Consider the following 18,140-nt stretch of genomic DNA (forward strand, 5'->3'; position numbering starts at 1 on the left):
ACAGCAAGCCAGGCAGCATCAGGAGGTGGGGAAGTTGAAATTTCGTGTACAACCATTCTTCAGGAATGGAGGGGGTGGGGTTAGTGGGAGCTGCAGATAAGGAGAGGTGGTGGGGGGGAAGGGTTTTGGGTGGGGAGGGAGCAGAGCAGTGAGCTAGTGATAGGTAAACATAGGAGGTGGGTATGACCTGATTGGTCGATGGGAGGAATGAATCTGGTTGGTAGCTGGAAAGAAGGATTGGTAAGTGGAATGAAAGGGAGGGGGGGCTGGAAAGGGAATCAGGGAATGGGAATGGAGGTTATTTGAAATTGGAAAACTCAATGTTGACTCCTCCCAGCTGTCGGCTACCCAGGTGGAAGATAAGGTGATGTTCCTTCAATTTGTGGTCTGATTCACTGTGGCAATGGAGGAGATTGAGGATGTACATTTTGGAGGAGTGGGAAGGGGAATTGAAGTAGGCAGTGACTGGGAGGTCAGGCTGGCCCTTACGGGCCCAGCTGAGACGCTCATTAAAATGTGCCCTTGGTTTGCGTTTGGTCTCCCCGATGTAGAGGAGACCTCATCAGGGACACTGGATGCTGTAAACTAGGTTGGAGGAGAGGAGGATAAACCTCTGTTTCACCTGGAAGGACTCCTTATTATAAGACAGGGAAGGTTCAGAGGGCCAATTGCCCTAGGTTTGCTTGTATGTTTTAAGTCATGTTTTTAAATTTATGCTGTATTGTCAATATTTATCTTCAATTCTCCAAAAGGATCTGGAAATTCCTTGCTCTTGAAATGGATCATTTTGCATGGAAAAGAGGGTTCCATGTTGCATGCTTTCTTAGTTTCTTCATTGCCCTGTCTTATCCAATTACCCAGGGAGCTGATATATTGGTTGTCCCTGTTGATGGAAGTCATTGGGTCAATATGAGAATTCTAATAGAAGAGCTAAAACGTAATGGGCACAATATCACTGTGCTTTATTCTCCAGGATCATTGTACATCAAAGAGCAGCCTGATCTATATCAATCCATTGCAGTTGAATTGCAAGGATTCGTTGACAGAAATATGAGCAAAGACATTCTGCAAAATTTAGTTCAAAAAACACTAGAAGCCTTAAAGTTTGATTGGACACTATGGGGATCTGTTAAGTTCCAGTATGAAATGATGTCTTTTGTTCATGCCTTTCACTCTTGGGCACTACAGCTAAATTTTACAATTTATGAAGGATTTGTTGAAACAATTTGAAAATGCACATTTTGACTTAATGTTGACTGATCCTGCTTTACCTACAGGTCCAATGCTTGCTTATTATTTAAAACTTCCCTTGGTATATAACGTTCGATGGCTCAGCAATGGAGAAGCTCATTTTCTCTTTGCCCCATCACCACTATCCTATATCCCAACCCCTGGTTCCAGATTGACAGATGAAATGAGTTTACTCCAAAGGACAAAAAATGTCATCTTTAGTCTGTTTCAACTCTCCAATTTTAAATTTCTAACTGAGCCTATGTACAAAGAACTCTGCCATCGCTATCTGGGCCCAGACACAGACATTGAGACTGTTCTCCTAAGGGCAGATGTGTGGCTGATGACAGTAGATTTTATATTTGAATTCCCAAGACCCACCATGCCAAATATTGTTTATATTGGTGGATTCCAGTGTAAACCACCCTCATCTCTACAGGCAGAGTTTGAAGAACTTGTCCAGTCCTCAGGAGAACATGGGATTATTGTCATGTCAATGGGGACTATTATCAACTCTTTGCCAATGCATATTGTAATGCAAATAGCAGAGGCCTTTGCTCAAGTGCCTCAGAAAGTTATCTGGAAACATAATGGAAAGATCCCTCCCAACATTGGAAATAATACACTATTGGCAAAGTGGATCCCTCAGAATGATCTACTAGGACACTCCAAAACACGAGCCTTTGTTGCTCATGGTGGCACCAATGGAGTTTATGAAGCCATCTATCATGGGGTGCCAATAGTTGGCATACCTCTGCTTTTTGATCAGTTTGATAATTTACTCAGACTTGAAGTCCGAGGTGCAGCAAAAGTGATGAACATTGCAACCATGCAGTCAACAGATCTACTGCAGGCACTTAATGAGGTTATACATAACACATCTTATCGGGAGAACATGCAGAAACCCTCTGCTCTCCACAAAGACCAACCCGAGTCTCCAACGGAGAGAGCTATTTTCTGGATTGAGTATGTGGCCCGACACAAAGGAGCAGCACGTTTACGCTCAGAATCTTACCGACTCCCCTGGCACATTTACTATTGTGTAGATGTGATGATCTTCCTGTTGGTTGTGCTACTAATGCTTACAATCCTGACAGTTGTACTGATGAAGAAATTTTGTAACATTGTCTCAAAAAGAAAGCTAAAAACTCAGTAAGAGATATATTTTTGCTCAGAAATATATTTTTATTTTCCAAGTGAAGTAAGTCAAAGCAGCTTTCTTGATAAACAAAGTAATAAATTACAAGCTAATCTTTTTGTTTTAGTTGTGGTGAATAGTCAGTATGAGATCTGCTGTGTAACATTGCATTCACTTTCTTAATAACATCACCACAAGCATCCAAAACGTAAAATTCCAAAGTTCTTTTGGGACCATTTCTTTAGATTGGAAAAACTACAAACGGCACTCCAAATTTTAGAATTAGATTTTATTGTCATTTGTACTCAAGTACAGCAATACAGTGTAAAGTGTACAAAATCACGATTCTCTGGCGCCATCTTAAAATACAAAATTTAAATTTAAAGAAAAGGAGAAATGAAAGAAACAGTTGAAGACTCTGGGTCTGTACAGGACGGAGTGTAGAAGGATGAAGGGGGGCTCTCATTCAAACTTGAAGAATACTGAGAGGCACAGATAGAGTGGTAGTAGAGCAAACATTCTGCCATAAAATCTGTGTCTTATGATCCTATTCTCCACAACCACTTGATGAAGGAGCAGCGCTCTGAAAACTAATGCTTCCAAATAAACCTATTGGACTATAACCTGGTGTTGCATGATTTTTGACTTTGTCCACCTTGGTCCAACACCTGCTCCTCCACATCATGACAACTCTTTAGAACTGAGGTGAGGAGGTATTTCTTCAGCTGGAGGGTGGTGAATCTGTGTAACTCATTGTCACAGACGTTTGTGAAGGCAAAGTCATTGAGTGTATTTAAGAGAGAGATAGATAAGTTCTTGATTAGTAAATGGATCAAAGGAAATGGGGAGCAGACAGGAGAATGGGGTTGATAAATATATTAGCCATGATCGAATAACAGGATAGACTTGATGGGCCAAATGGTTTAATTCTGCTCCAATATCTTATGCATTGTTTTTTAGCCTTAAAAGTGGGCAGAAAGCTGATGAATTTATTGAGAGGTGGGGATTTAAGGATAGTAGAATAAAATTGATCCAAGTAGGATGAGGAATATGACAGCAGTAAATTATGGATATAGACTAGGAAGGAAAAAGGAAAATCAAGAATAAACCTCCACTACCTGTTATTTTGCTCAACTGGTATTCTCATCTTTATTGAGAAGGAAATGGAGTTCAATCCAACAATTCGTTGCATACAAACTTGCCAAATTTGACATCTAAATGAGCATCATACTTCAACAGAGGTGTTGTCCCAGCTGAAGTGAACAGCCCCTGATATTATTCAAATGGAATGAAACCCTTCAAGATTCTCCAACAATGTTCTTGCCTGAACCAACACCATCAAAAATTGATTGACTAGTTATTCATCACACTGGTAGGATCTTGTTCATGGAAAACAAATTCTAGAATTGTTAGAACCTATTGCATGCATATGACTTTCCAGTTCTAAAAAGCTGCAAAATCTGAACTTGTAACTCTCCACAGAGTTTGCCTGATTTCAAGTATTTCCAATATCTTCAGCTTTTATTTCAGATTTCCATATCATCTGCAGTATGTTGTCTTCACAAAAATCTCAGTTCTGTTTAATAAGTAACTAATAATTTCATTGCTCAGAAAGCGACTTGTGGAATTGCTTGGCATGCGTATACTGAAATCCAACTTAGGCTGTGAGCTTTAATTGGGACAGCAAAATCAATAATGATGCCAACATATTAGAAATACAGTTTAGAGATATATTTGTGTACATAATATGAAGAATTTTGACATTAATTTTGCGGTTTGGAGCAGCATTCATATCAAACATTGAGAAATTGGGGTAAGAGTCAAAAAATAAGTTGTCTTTGGGTTTGTGAGTGTTGGCCACAGAAAAAAACTTTTGACAAGATTTTAAGCTGAGCTATACCACTGGAACGGAAGCAATGAACAAGAATGTCAACTTTGATTCTTTTGAGGCACTTGAACTTTCTAGCTAGGGTTTTGGTAGTCAGGTGGGAAGCCAACTTTTGACTAGACTTTTGTATTTTTATTTTGTATATTCTGCCTTTTTTTTGGCTTTTTGTTCCATTAAATCTGTCAAGCAGTATAGGGGAGAATCAGATAGTGGAAGCTTACTTTCAGTAGTGATGTTATTCTGAGGACTGTTGGAGCCTCCATTAATCTTTGGATTCTCATGTGCACATGGCTGTTTAGCCACTGAGATGATGGTATTCTGATTCAGGACGCTCTGGAATCAAGCAACAAAAAGCTTTCTGAGGGAAAACGGAGATTTTCAGACCAGTTATCCCAAGATCTGATGCTGTGGGCTGAGTAGAGATTTTAATTAAGAATAAAGTGACAAAGTAGTTTGAAACATTTCAGAGCATCACATGAATTTTCCTAGCTCACTGTCTGAAAGAGCCACATATTTGAGTTTACCAGTAACACAATGATAGTGCCAGCATACGTGGAAATATACAATTAAAAGGAAAATGCAGTTACATTAAGTGAATATGCAAAACTGTGACAAGAATGCTTTTGATATAGGCATATGTGAGGATATCCACTCTGCATTTAAAAAGGATAGAGCAATATGCTTTGTCAATGGTGAGAGGCATGAAATATTTGAGACCCAAATAGATTTAGGTGATTATGAGCACACTGTTAAAATGTCATAGACAAGTCTAGGAAAAAAACAAAAAGGCTCAAGGAGTATTGGCCTTCATATCTGGAGACTGGAATGCCAAGGAGCAAACACTATGCTGCAGTTACAAAGTTCAAGTTACAATACTCAAGACCATACGTAGTCATGTGTTTAGTTCAGGCCATCTTATCTTGGGCTTAATGTACTGCTTTTGGAAACAATTCAGCACTGATTTCACTAAACACATAGCTAGATTCTCAGGACTTAATAATAATAAGAATTAATGCAACCTGGGATTCTATTCCCTGGAATTTAGATGGTTAAAAGGTGATATGATCAAAATGTTCAACATATTATTGCATGATGATAGGATAGATAATAACAAACTATTTCTGTTGGTTAGGAGTCTAGAGGGTGGCACAGTGGCTCAGTGGTCACAGTTTTAGGGACCCAGGATCAATTCCATCCTCAGATGACAGTCTGTAAGCAGTTTGCACATTCTCACTGTGTCTACACGTGTTTTCTCCTGGTGCTCCAGTTTCCTCCCACAATCTAACGATGTGCAGGTTAGGTCGATTGGCTATGCTAGATTGCCCATAGTATCCAGGGATATGTAGGCTTGATGGATTGGCCACGGGAAGCCTAGAGATGCAGGGATGGAGTGAGTCTAGGTCGGATGCGTTTTAGAAGGTCAGTGTTGGCTCGATGGACGGAATGGCCTGCTTCCATATTGTAGGGATTCTATAAAGTGCTGGGCAGAGTCTAATGGTTAGAATGAGTCAATTCATGGACGAAACTTGGATGCTCTTCTGTATGCAAAAGGTAGTAGAGTTTTGGAAGTCTGTTCCACTTATGGTATTTTACCGTAGGATGGTTACAAACTTTAAATCTTGCATAATTTTGTTAACCAAAGACAATGAGGGATATGCGGCAATGGTGGCTAAATGGAAATAATTCACAGATCAGCCATGATATCATGGAATGGTAGTACAGGTTTAAGTGGACTTCTGTTCCTGTAACAAATCAAAAATAATGTTATGTCTAACTGAGGTAGTTCACTGAAAATCCAGCCCTGTTCCTCTTGGAATCATAACAACAATTAAAGATTATTTTATAAAACTTTGCAGAATTCCCAATTTCCATGTCCTTTAGATCCAAGGTTGATTGAAAGCATGGATCAGGTTTCTGTATTTAACAAGCATTACTAATTTATACAAATCAATTGATTCTAGCTACAAATAAACAAATATGGACCATTGACAGATAATTAGTTAAATGTTTAACTCATTTACAAAGCTCAGTTAATGCACACATACATATAGGCACAAGAAAAAGTTTTAAAGGAGGAGGGAGTGACTGGGAAGATAGTTCAACAATCCCTGTCCAAAGCAATCACTGAGATAATCTTTTTGGTATGACAGGACTGGTTATTTCTCAAAATTCTTTCTTCTGCCACTGAATGTAGCTAGTAGAACTGATAAGGGGGAGCCAGTGGCTGTGGTTTATTTGGACTTTCAAGGCATTCGATAACGTGTCACATAAGAAATTAGCATTAAAATTAAAGCATATGGAGTTGGGAGGTAGTGTATTTAGATGGATAGGGTGTTAACTGGTGGACTGGAAACAAAGTGTAGGAACAAATGAGACATTTTCTGATTGGCAGTCAGTGACAAGTGGGTATATCAGGAATCAATGCTTGAACCTCAGCTATTCACAACATATGTTAATGATTTAGACGAGAGAATTAAATGTAATACTTCCAAGTTTGAAGACAACACAAGGCTGAGTGGGAGGCTAAATTGTGAGGAAGTTGCAGAGATGCTTCAGTGTGTTTTGAATAGGTTGAGTCAGTGGATGAATGCACAGCATATAGAGTATAATGTGGATAAATGTGAGGTTATCTATTACGGGACAAAAAAAAACAGGAAGGTGGATCATTATCTGAATGGTGATAGATTGGGAAAGGGGGAGTCCAATGACACCTGTGTGTCCTTGTGTACCAGTCACTGAAATTAAGTATGCAGGAACAGCAAGTGGTGAAAAAGGCAAATGACACATTTTCCTTCACAGGGATAGAATTTGAGTTCAGGAGCAGGATGTCTTGCATTTATACAGGGCCTTAGTGAGATAACAGCTGGATATTGATGTGCAGTTTTGGTCTCATTATCCGAGGGTCCTGGGATGGCAGGATTGGCAGATTGAAGACAGACTTCATCAGTTAAGATAATATTCATCGGATTTTAGAAGAATAAAGGGAAAATCTAATAGAAGCCTATAACATTCTAAAGGACCTCAATGTAAGAAGGATATTCCTGATGACTGGGGAGTTCAAAACACAGGACACAGTCTAAGGATATAGGGCCGGCCATTTAAGGCTGCATTGAGATGAAGATAAATTTCTTCATCCAGACAGTCAAGAACCTGTGGAATTCTCTGCCATATGAGGGTTTTGAGCCAATATGATTCAATATTTTCAAGAAGGGGGTAGATCTAGTTTTTAGGGCAAAAGGGATCAAAGGGTGTACATGGAAACAGGGTTTTGAGTTGAATGATCAGCCATGATCATAATGAATGGCGGAGCAGGTTCAAAGAGCCTATTCTTATTTCTATTTTCTGTGTTTCTGTTTCACTCACTTGCAGGAAGCACAACGTGACTGGTTCATATTAATAAAGTCGCTGATATATTGATTAAGTTCAAGCCTACAGGAACTGATGAGCGAAATAAACTGGGTGTCTTCAGGCTTGAGGTGTTTCGTTTTATGCAGAGAAAAGGGCAGCTCCTTTCTTTTTAGAGATCCTTTGGCTTCTCACCAACTATTCTCACCAACTATTCTTGCCAACTATTCACACCCACAAGCTGCTCAACAACCTGGGAGCCAATCACATAGTTGTTGGTAGGCAGAAGGCAATTGTCATCGATAATTAGTCATCACTTTTCAGATCAATTAACTAAGCATGCATGACCAATCTGTCATGGCACAGAGAGTTGGTTCACTCTGTTGCTTGCTTGGCTGGTTTGTGTTGCAGAGTAACACCAACAACACAGATTCAATTCCTGCACTGGCTGAGGTTACTGTGAGGGACTCTCCCCTCACCTGAAGTTAAACAACCATCAGCCATCTCTTTCAAATGAAAGAGCAACCGTATGGTCTGGTCTCATGGGGGCTTTACCGCTATCTTAGTATTCCTCTGCCCACTGCTTGAACAAAAAGCAGTATATACAGCATTTATAAAGAGTAGCTATTAAACTTGCTATTAAAAAGTGCAGTAATCTTGCCTGCGATCCTTTGTTTTGAAACCAATCCATTTCCTTTCTGATGAAGAGCTTTTGTCTGAAACGAGGACTCTCCTACTCCTTGGATGCTGCCTGACCTGCTGTGTGTTTCCAGCGCCACACTCTCAACTCTCACCTCCAGCAACTGCAGTCCTCACATTTCCTTTCTCAGTCCACATTGAAAGATAATGTTAATATAGGTATGGATTTGGGGAAGTAGTAAATCAATATTTGCCACAAAAACCAACTTGAAACACATACTGAATATCTGAGCTACTGAGGGAAAATTTTTAACAAGTGAAGTGAGGAAGATACAAACATTTCCTTTTAAACTCCTGGCAGGAGGTTCCTTTCTGATTAAAGGCTTTTGCCCGAAATGTCAACTCCCCTGCTCCTTGGATACTGCCTGACCTGCTGTGCTTTTCCAGCACCACATTAGAACATAGAACATAGAAGAATACAGCGCAGTACAGGCCCTTTGGCCCTCGATGTTGCGCCGATCCAAGCCCACCTAACCTATACTAACCCACTATCCTCCATATACCTATCCAATGCCCGCTTAAATGCCCATAAAGAGGGAGAGTCCACCACTGCTACTGGCAGGGCATTCCATGAACTTACAACTCGCTGAGTGAAGAACCTACCCCTAACTTCAGTCCTATATCTACCACCCCTTAATTTAAAGCTATGCCCCCTTGTAATACCCGACTCCATACGCGGGAAAAGGTTCACACTGTCAACCCTATCTAACCCCCTAATCATCTTGTACACCTCAATCAAGTCACCCCTAAACCTTCTTTTCTCTAATGAAAACAGCCCTAAGTGTCTCAGTCTTTCCTCATACGATCTTCCTTCCATACCAGGCAACATCCTGGTAAACCTCCTCTGCACCCGTTCCAGTGCCTCCACATCCTTCCTATAGTATGGCGACCAAAACTGCACACAATATTCCAGATGCGGCCGCACCAGAGTCTTATACAACTGCATCATGACCTCAGGACTCCGGAACTCAATTCCTCTACCAATAAAAGTCAGTACCCCATATGCCTTCCTCACCACACTATTTACCTGGGTGGCAACTTTCAGAGATCTGTGTACATGGACACCAAGATCCCTCTGCTCATCCATACTACCAAGTATCCGACCATTAGCCCAGTACCCCATCTTTTTGTTATTCTTCCCAAAGTGAATCACCTCACACTTAGCTACATTGAATTCCATTTGCCACCTTTCTGCCCAGCTCTGCAGCTTCTCTATATCCTGCTGTAACCTGCCACATCCTTCCTCACTGTCAACAATTCCTCCGACTTTCGTATCATCCGCAAACTTGCTCACCCAACCTTCTAACCCCTCTTCCAGGTCATTTATAAAAATGACAAACAGCAATGGTCCCAAAACAGATCCTTGCGGAACACCGCTAGTGACGGCACTCCATGAAGAAACTTTGCCATCAACTACTACCCTCTGTCTTCTTCCATCCAGCCAATTCCTAATCCAAACTAAGAGAGTCACATTCTTGACTCTCACCTTGCCCTCGCCCATTTCCTTTCTCAGTCCACATTGTAAGAATTTAGAATTAGAATCCCTACAGTGTGGAAACAGATCCTTCAGCCCAACAAGTCCCCACCAACCCTCTGAAGAGTAATCCAACCAGAACCATTCAGCTACCCTATACAGTATTTACTCCTAATTAATGCAGCTAATACGATGGTCAATTTAGCATGTCCAATTCACCTGGCCTGGCCTGTACATCTTTGGATTGTGGGAAGAAATACATATAGGCACAGGGAGAATATGCAAATTCTGCACACAGACAAGCGCCCGAGGTGGGAATGGAGTGCTAACCACTGGGCCATTGTCCCTCCCCTTTGTTTTAATTACGGAGAGGAACATGTAAAGAAAGATACTGTAAATATATCGATGCGGGTTTGGGAAAGTAGTAAATCAATAATTGCAGCAAAAATCAACATGAAACACAGACTGAATGTCTGAGCTATTGAGGGAACGTTTTTACGAGTGAAGCGAGGAAGACACAAATATTTCCTTTTAAACTCCTGACAGGAGGCCAGGGAGTGTTGGCATCTCATGTGAATGTAGGAAGTTTAGCAACGTTTTTTTGTCTGTTAGGAGTGATTTGAAATTAGACGCTCTGAACAGCATTTTACTGTCACAATGTGGCGAGAGTTTAAATCGCACAGAGGATGCGGCGAAGAGCTGAAAGCAGCAGAGACCCAGGGTGTCTGATTGCGGGTCTCGTGTTCACTTCGGGCTTACATAGGATCTCAGTTCATTTCAGCGAGGTGAGTTCTTTTTGAAATTTTTTTTATTGTGGCTTCACAGCCCATGCATGTTGTTGCCGCTCCGATTGCCTCGCGAACGATCGCCACAGGAGCCAAGAGGGCCTACAGTCAACTTCCAAATCAAGACAAGTTAAAATGATGGCTATGTGTGAACAGAGCGGGAATCTCTCTCCCCTCAAACTACTGCCGAAGCCTGAAGCAAAAGCAAAACATGCATTGATAGATGTGGTCCGAGTGATGTGGGCTGTGGCCAGATATGTCAGGGATCAGAGGAGAGATTATGAAAAGAAATTGGACAAAGTTGGGTGTTTTACCTGGATGAGCTGAGGGTGAAAAGGGGACATGACTGAGGTGTGTCAAATTATGTGGGGCATAGCCTAAGGAGATTTTCCCCTTGATGAAGATGGCGCCAGCTATGGTCTCTCCTTGCCAGCTCCTGCGTGCAGATCTAAGTTTCCTATTTCCTACAATCGTTCTACACTCTTTAAACTTAATCGCATACTTTTAAATAACTACTAATAACTATGTTTTATACTGAATGGATTCACAAACTTTTAATATTCGCCTGTACCTGTGTTTTTGTTTTTGCCACTGTTTACCTTATTATTTATATATCTATGCTACTCAACTGTGTAATCTACCTGCACTAATTGCAAGACAAAGCTTTTCATTGTGGATCGGTACATGTGACAATAAATTCAATTCAATTCAATTCAGTGGAGGGGATGGGCTTCATAGGTTTAAGGTAAGGAGAAGGAGGTGTAGATGGGATAAGAGGAAAAAAAATACCTAGAGGCTGGTAGGAACCTGGAACTCTCTGCCTGTAAAGTTGAGATACAAAAACCGTCATAACATTTAAGCAGTCATGAGGTGAAGGAGCCAGTGTTGGGCTGGGGTGGACAATGTTAAAAAACACAAAACACCAGTTTATAGGGTCGGTGTGGACTGGTTGGACTGAAGGGCCTGTTTCCACACTGTAGGGAATCTAATTTAATTTTCCAGCATTTGACCCATTGCCTTGGCAAGTGTACAACTAACTTCTGCTTAAATGTTAAAAATCACACAACACCAGGTTATAGTCCAACAGGTTTATTTGGAAACACTAGCTTTCGGAGCACTGCCCCTTCATCAGGTAGTTGTGAGGTATAAGATAATAAGATAAAGAATTTATAGCAAAAGATTACAGTGTCATGCAACTGAAATGACCATTTACACCACAACCACCTGAGGAGCAGTGTTCTGAAAGCTAGTGCTTCCAAATAAACCTGTTGGACTATAACCTGGTGTTGTGTGAGTTTTAACATTTAAGCAGTACAATTGCCAAGGCAATGGGTCAAATGCAGGAAAATTAAATTGGGTACGCTACAGTGTGGAAACTAGCCCTTCAGCCCAACCAGTCCACACTGACCCTCTGAAGAGTAACCCACCCCCCTCTGACTAATGCATCTAACACTATGGGCAATTTAGCATAGCCAATTCACCTGACCTGAACATCTTTGTATTGTGGGAGGAAACCAGAGCAAACCCATGCAGACACAGGAGAACATGCAAACTCCACACAGACAGTTTCCTGAAGCTGGAATTGAACCTGGGACCCTGCTGCTGTGAGGCTGCAGTACTAAACCCGAGATACTACATGTGTAGTATTTCCTCCCCCCCCCCCCTCCCCCCCAACCAGAAGAAAAGAACCCTGGTAAAGTTTTTTTCTTTCATATATCTAAGTGCATTGTTTGGTTTTATTTAGTTGATATCCAGCTAAGGCTTACATTGGCAGGAGACCTCAGACCCGTGGCATGTGCCTCTTGCTTGACATCAACCACGTCCCTGACTCTTACACTTGTAAGAAGTGTGTCCAGCTGCAGCTCTTGTTTGACCGCATGACGACTCTGGAGCTGCAGATGGATTCATTGTGTAGCATCCACAATGTTGAGGAGGTCGTGGATAGCACGTTTAGTGAATTGGTCACACTGCAGGTTAGAATTGCTGAGGGAGACAGTGAATGGGTGACCAAAAGAAAGAGAAAGAACAGGAAGGCAGTGCAGGGGTCCCCTGCAGTCATCTCCCTCCAAAACAGGTATACCGTTTTGGATACTGTTGGGGGAGATGGCTCACCAGGGGAGGGAAGCAGTTGCCAGGATCATGGCACCGTGGTGGGCACTGCTGTTCAGAAGGGCGGGAAAAAGGCCGTAGGGCCATAGTCATAGGGGATTCTATTGTAAGGGGAGTAGATAGGCGGTTCTCTGGCCGAAAATGAGAATCCCAGATGGTATGTTGCCTCCCAGGTGCTCAGGTCAGGGATGTCACCGATCAGCTGCAGTGCATTCTGAAAGGGGAGGGTGAACAGCCAGTTGTTGTGGTGCATATAGGCACCAATGATAAAAGTAAAACATGAGATGAAGTCCTGAAAGCAGAATTCAGGGAGTTAGGAGAGAAGTTAGGTAGGATCTCAAAGGTAGTGAACTCAGGATTGCTACCAGTACCACGTGCTAGCCAGGGTAAAAGTGAAAAAACAGGTAGGATGAACATGTGGCTCGAGGGATGGTGTAGGAGGGAGGGGTTCAGATTTGTGGGACATTGGGACCGGTTCAAGAGAAGGTGGGAATATTACAGATTGGGTGATCTACACCTGAACCAGACTGGAACTAACATCCTTGGGGAGTTTTTGCGACTGCCGTTGGGGAGGTTTCAAACTAATGTGGCAGGGGACTGGGAACTAGAAGAGAAGATTAGTAGACAGTGATGTGGAAACTAGAGACTGTAAGGATCATGAAGTTAGCATTATTAACGGGAAGAGTAGGCAGAGAGCAGATGAATGCAAAAGAAATGGTGGCCTGAAGTGCATATACTTTAATGCAAGGAGTATGGTGGGTAAGGCAGATAAACTTAGGGCTGGATTGGTGCCTGGGAATATGACATTATTGCAATCACAGAGACTTGGTTGAAGGAAGGGCATGATTGGCAACTAAATGTTCCAGGATATAGATGCTTCAGACAGGACAGGGAGGGAAGTAAAAGGGGGTAGGAGTTGCATTGTTGGTCAGGGATGATATCACGGCTGTACTAAAGGAGGACACTGTGGAGGGCTTGAACAGTGAGGCAAAATGGATAGAGCTGAGAAATAAGGCTCCAGTTACATTGTTGAGGCTGTATTACAGGCATCCCAACAGTGAACATGAGGTAGAAGAACAAATAGGTAAACAGATTATAGAAAGATGTAGGGGCAACAGGGTGGTGGTAATGGGAGATTTTAATTGTCCCAACATTGACTGGGATACACTTAGTGTCAGAGGTCTGGATGGGGCAGAATATGTAAGAAATATCCAGGAGAGTTTTCGAGAGCAGTATGTCAATAGTCCGATGAAGGAAGGGGCCATATTGGACCTGGTGTTGGGGAATGAGCCAGGCCATGTGGTAGAAGTTGCAGTGGGGGATTTCTTTGGGAATAGTGACCACAATTCTGTAAGTTTCGTAGACAAAGTTAAGAGTGGTCCTAAGAGAAGAGTACTAAACTGGGCCAAAGCCAATTATATCAAAATGCGGCAGGAGCTGGGAAATGGGGATTGGGAGCAGCTATTTGAAGGGAAGCCCACATTTGATATGTGGGAGGCTTTCAAAGATAGGTTGAATGTAGTGCAGGATAGGCATGTCCCTTTGAAAATAAGGGATAAGAAAGGCAAGATTCATGAACCGTGGATGACAGGAGAAATTGTACGACTAGCCAAGAGGAAAAGCGAAGCATACATAAGGTCCAGGCAGCTAAGAACAGAACGGGCCATGGAGGAATATCGGGAGAATAGGAACCAAGCGGGCTAAAAGGGGTCATAAAATAACTTTAGCGAGCAGAATTAAGGAGACTCCCAAGGTGGATCATGTTGACCTAAGGAGGGAAGATTGGTTGGGTAGGCTAAAGGATATTAAGGTGGACAAATCCCCAGGACCAGATGGAATCTATCCCAGGTTGCAGAGGGAGGCGAGAGAGGAAATAGCTGGGGCCCTGACAAATATCTTTGGAGCATCCTTATACACAGGTGAAGTGCCAGAGGACTAGAGGGTTGCTAATGTATTTCCCCCTGTCCAAGAAGGGCAGTAGGGATATTCCGGGTAACTACAGACCAGTGAGCCTGACATCACTGGTGGGAAAGTTGCTGGAGAAAGTACTGAGGGATAAAATCTATTTATATTTGGAAAAGAATGGGCATAACAGTGATAGGCAACATGGTTTTGTGCGGGGGATATTGTGCCTTACCAACTTAATAGAGTTCTTCGAGGAAGTGGCCAAGTTAGTATATGAAGGAAAGACTGTTGATGTCATATACATGGACTTTAGTTAGGCGTTTGATTAGATTCCCCATGGTCAACCAATGGAGAAAGTGAAGTCACATGGTGTGCAGGGTGTTCTAGCTAGGTGGATAAAGAACTGGTTGATAAACTGGAGACAGAGAGTAGTAGTTGAAGGAAGTTTCTCGAAATGGAGAAAGGTGACCAGTGGTGTTCCACAGGGATTAGTGCTGGGGCACTGTTGTTTGTGATATACAAAATGATCTGGAGGAGGGCATTGGTGGTCTGATCAGTAAGTTTGCAGATGACATGAAGATTGGTGGAGTTGCAAAAAGCATAAGGGATTGTCAAAGAAAACAGGAGAATATAGATAGACTGGAGAGTTGGATGGAGAAGTGGCAGATGGAGTTCAATCCAGGTAAATGTAAGGTGATGCATTTTAGGAAGTCTAATTCTAGCGTCATGATTTGGAGGTGCCGGTGTTGGACTGGGGTGTACAAAGTTAAAAATCACACAACACCAGGTTTAATTGGAACAGGTTTAATTGGAAGCACACTAGCTTTCGGAGCACCGCTCCTTCATCAGGTGATTGTGGAGGAAACAATTCTAAGGCACAGAATTTATAGCAAACACTTACAGTGTGATGTAACTGAAATTATACATTGAAAAATACCCTGATTGTCGGTTGAGTCTTTCATCTGTTCAAATACCATGATAGTTTCACTTCTTTCATGTGTAAATAACAAGACCTTTTTTTTAAAAGTTGCATTCTCAGGTTAGCTGTAACAATGGGTGTTAGCTAGACAATATGTTCAAGGTGTTAGCCCCCTGTGTTCTCTGTCTATGACCTGATGTTTAGATTTATTCTAATCTAAAAAGTGAGATAACAGAGTTTTACATGAATTCATGCAGTTTTGAGCTCAGAGTTTTACATGAATTCATGCAGTTTTTGAGCAAAGTACAATGTAACTCTGCAAGTACAAATTCACCCCACAAAATATATGTGTGCATGTGGGTCTATATCTGTCTGTGTGTCTGTCTGTCTGGGTTGAGGGTTGTGAGTGTGAGAGAGAATGTATATGTGTGTGTGTAGTGAGTGTAGAGTGTCTTAAGTCTGTGAGGGGTGCACGTGTGAGTGTGGGAGTGTGTGTGCGTGTTTGGGATGGGGGATTGTGAGTGTCTGTGAGAGAGAGTGTATATGTGTGTGCATGAGTGTCGAGTGGTCTAAGTCTCTGACAGGATGCTTGTGTGCCTGTGTGCGTGTCTGTGTATATGTGTGTATAGTGCAATGGTGGTCACCTAATGTGACATGAACCCAAGGTCCCAGTTGAGGCCCTCCATATGGGTACCGAACTTAGCTATCAGCCTCTGCTCAGCCACTTTTCGCTGCTACCTGTCCTGAAGCCCGCCTTGGAGGATGGTGACCTGAAGGTCCGAGGTCCAATGTCCTGGACCATTGAAGCGTTCCCCAACTGGGAGGGAACACTCCTGTCTGTTGATTGTTGTGCAGTGCCCATTCATCCGTTGTCATAGCCTTTGCTCGGTTTCCCCAATGTACCATGCCTCAGGGCATCCTTGCCTGCAACGTATAAGATAGACAATGTTGGCTGAGTCACATGAGTACCTGCCATGTGCAAGGTGGGAGGTGTCCCCACGTGTATCCATGCTCACACTCTGACACGTCTTGCAGCGCCTACCATGACAGGGTTGTATGCAGTTGTCCTGTGAGCCGGGCAGCTTGTACGTGGCAGGTACTCATGTGACTGGTGGATAGAGTGGTAAAGAAGGCATATGGTATGCTTGCCTTAATCGGACGGGGTATTGAGTGTAAGAGCTGGCAGGTCATGTTAAAATTGGACAAGATTTCGATTCGGCCGCATTTAGAATACTGTGTACAGTTCTGGTTGCCACATTACCAAAAGGATGTGGATGCTTTGGAGAGGGTGCAGAGCAGGTTTGCGAGATGTTGCCTGGTATGGAAGATGCTAGCTAGGAAGAGAGGTTGAGTAGGTTAGGACTGTTTTCGATAGAAAAAAGGAGATTGAAGGGGGACCTGATTGAGGTCTACAAAATCATGGAGGGTAGAGACTGGGTGGATAGAGATAGGCTTTTTCCCAGGGTGAAGGATTCAATAACGAGAGGTCACATGTTCAAGGTGAGAGGCGAAAAGTTTAAGGGGGATACATGTGGAAAGTACTTTACTCAGAGGGTGGTAGGTGCCTGGATCGTATTGCCAACAGAGGTGGTAGAGGCAGGCACGGTAGATTCATTAAAGGTGCATCTGGACAGATGCTTGAGTAGGTGGTGAGCAGAGGGCTATAGATGCTTAGGAATTGGGCGACAGTAGATTTGGATTGGCTCAGGCTTAGAGGGCCCGTTCCTGGGCTGTAAATTTTCTTTGTTCCTCATTCCTAGAGACCTGGACAATGTGCAGAAGAATTTTAAATTCCGAGATAAATACTCTTGCAAATCCAATGGCAGAATAGACTCATTAGTCAGTGTCCTCTTTTTATGTCTTGAAGTCTTCCAAAGTATTGTCTGCCTTTCCAGAACCCTACCCTCCCATTTATTCAAATGCACCTTCAATTATATCTGAGGTGCTACCCTGCTTATGGAGTACTCTTTATTCAGTTGTGCCCCTTTGACCCTATTTTAACATTACTTTCAATTTTTCAAGTTTTCTTCCCCAGCTCCTGCTACCTAAATAAGGCTCTCCCAATTGTAATGTATTGCAACATTCATTTATGTATATCTGTATATAGCATGTTCTCAACTTCAGCTCTCTAGTGTTCTCCAACATGCTCATTCTAGACTTATGTCTTCTCTTTTACTGATCTGAGTCTTATTTTACTATCAAGGTTTGCATGAAACCAAATGTTGCACATACTTCTATTATTTTTCCCCTTTCAATAAATTACAACATTACACTCACTTTTCTAATCACTTACTGTACTAACCTAGTAACCTTTTGTGATTTATGCATCAGGAACCTCAGAACTCCAGTTCCAAAATTGCCCACATTACGCTCCATCCACTAAATTTTTGCATACTCAGATAATAAATACTAATAAGCTTTACAACTACAAGTAACCTTACAATTACCAATATCACTTACAGTTGTTAAAAAAAGGTTCAAAAAATAAACAAGTAAAATACTCGCTAACAAATTTTTATCTTTTACTGTGACATGATAATTTGATTTTTCGCAGAGTGCAGGTATTTCACAGACTGAGTGCCCTGCTCCTTTAGACAGGTCTGCGTGCTCCATCCACGTTTGAATTGAAAGTATAGATTACTACTTCA

General features: G+C 42.1%; 1 protein-coding gene and 1 pseudogene across 4 annotated transcripts in view; both read left to right on the forward strand.

Annotated features, from left to right (window-relative positions):
* The window catches only part of LOC122540945 (UDP-glucuronosyltransferase 1-2-like), a 32,928-nt gene that overhangs the window by 9,748 nt on the left and 5,040 nt on the right, over positions 1 to 18,140 (forward strand). For 3 of the 4 annotated variants that reach the window (XM_043677281.2, XM_043677284.2, XM_043677285.2), the window contains exon 1: positions 10,159 to 10,559. The exons of the other annotated variant lie outside the window; for it this stretch is intronic. The gene's annotated coding sequence lies outside the window, so the exon portion shown is untranslated. Of the gene's footprint in view, positions 1 to 10,158; positions 10,560 to 18,140 lie in introns of those variants that run through there. 4 annotated transcript variants of the gene reach the window in all.
* On the forward strand, positions 1,268 to 2,386 carry LOC122540842 (UDP-glucuronosyltransferase 2B31 pseudogene; annotated as a pseudogene).

The sequence above is a fragment of the Chiloscyllium plagiosum genome, unplaced genomic scaffold (genome assembly GCF_037043375.1).
Source record: "Chiloscyllium plagiosum isolate Xiang-an unplaced genomic scaffold, Cpla_swu_hap1 HiC_scaffold_39, whole genome shotgun sequence".
NCBI classification, from domain to species: Eukaryota; Metazoa; Chordata; class Chondrichthyes; order Orectolobiformes; family Hemiscylliidae; genus Chiloscyllium; species Chiloscyllium plagiosum.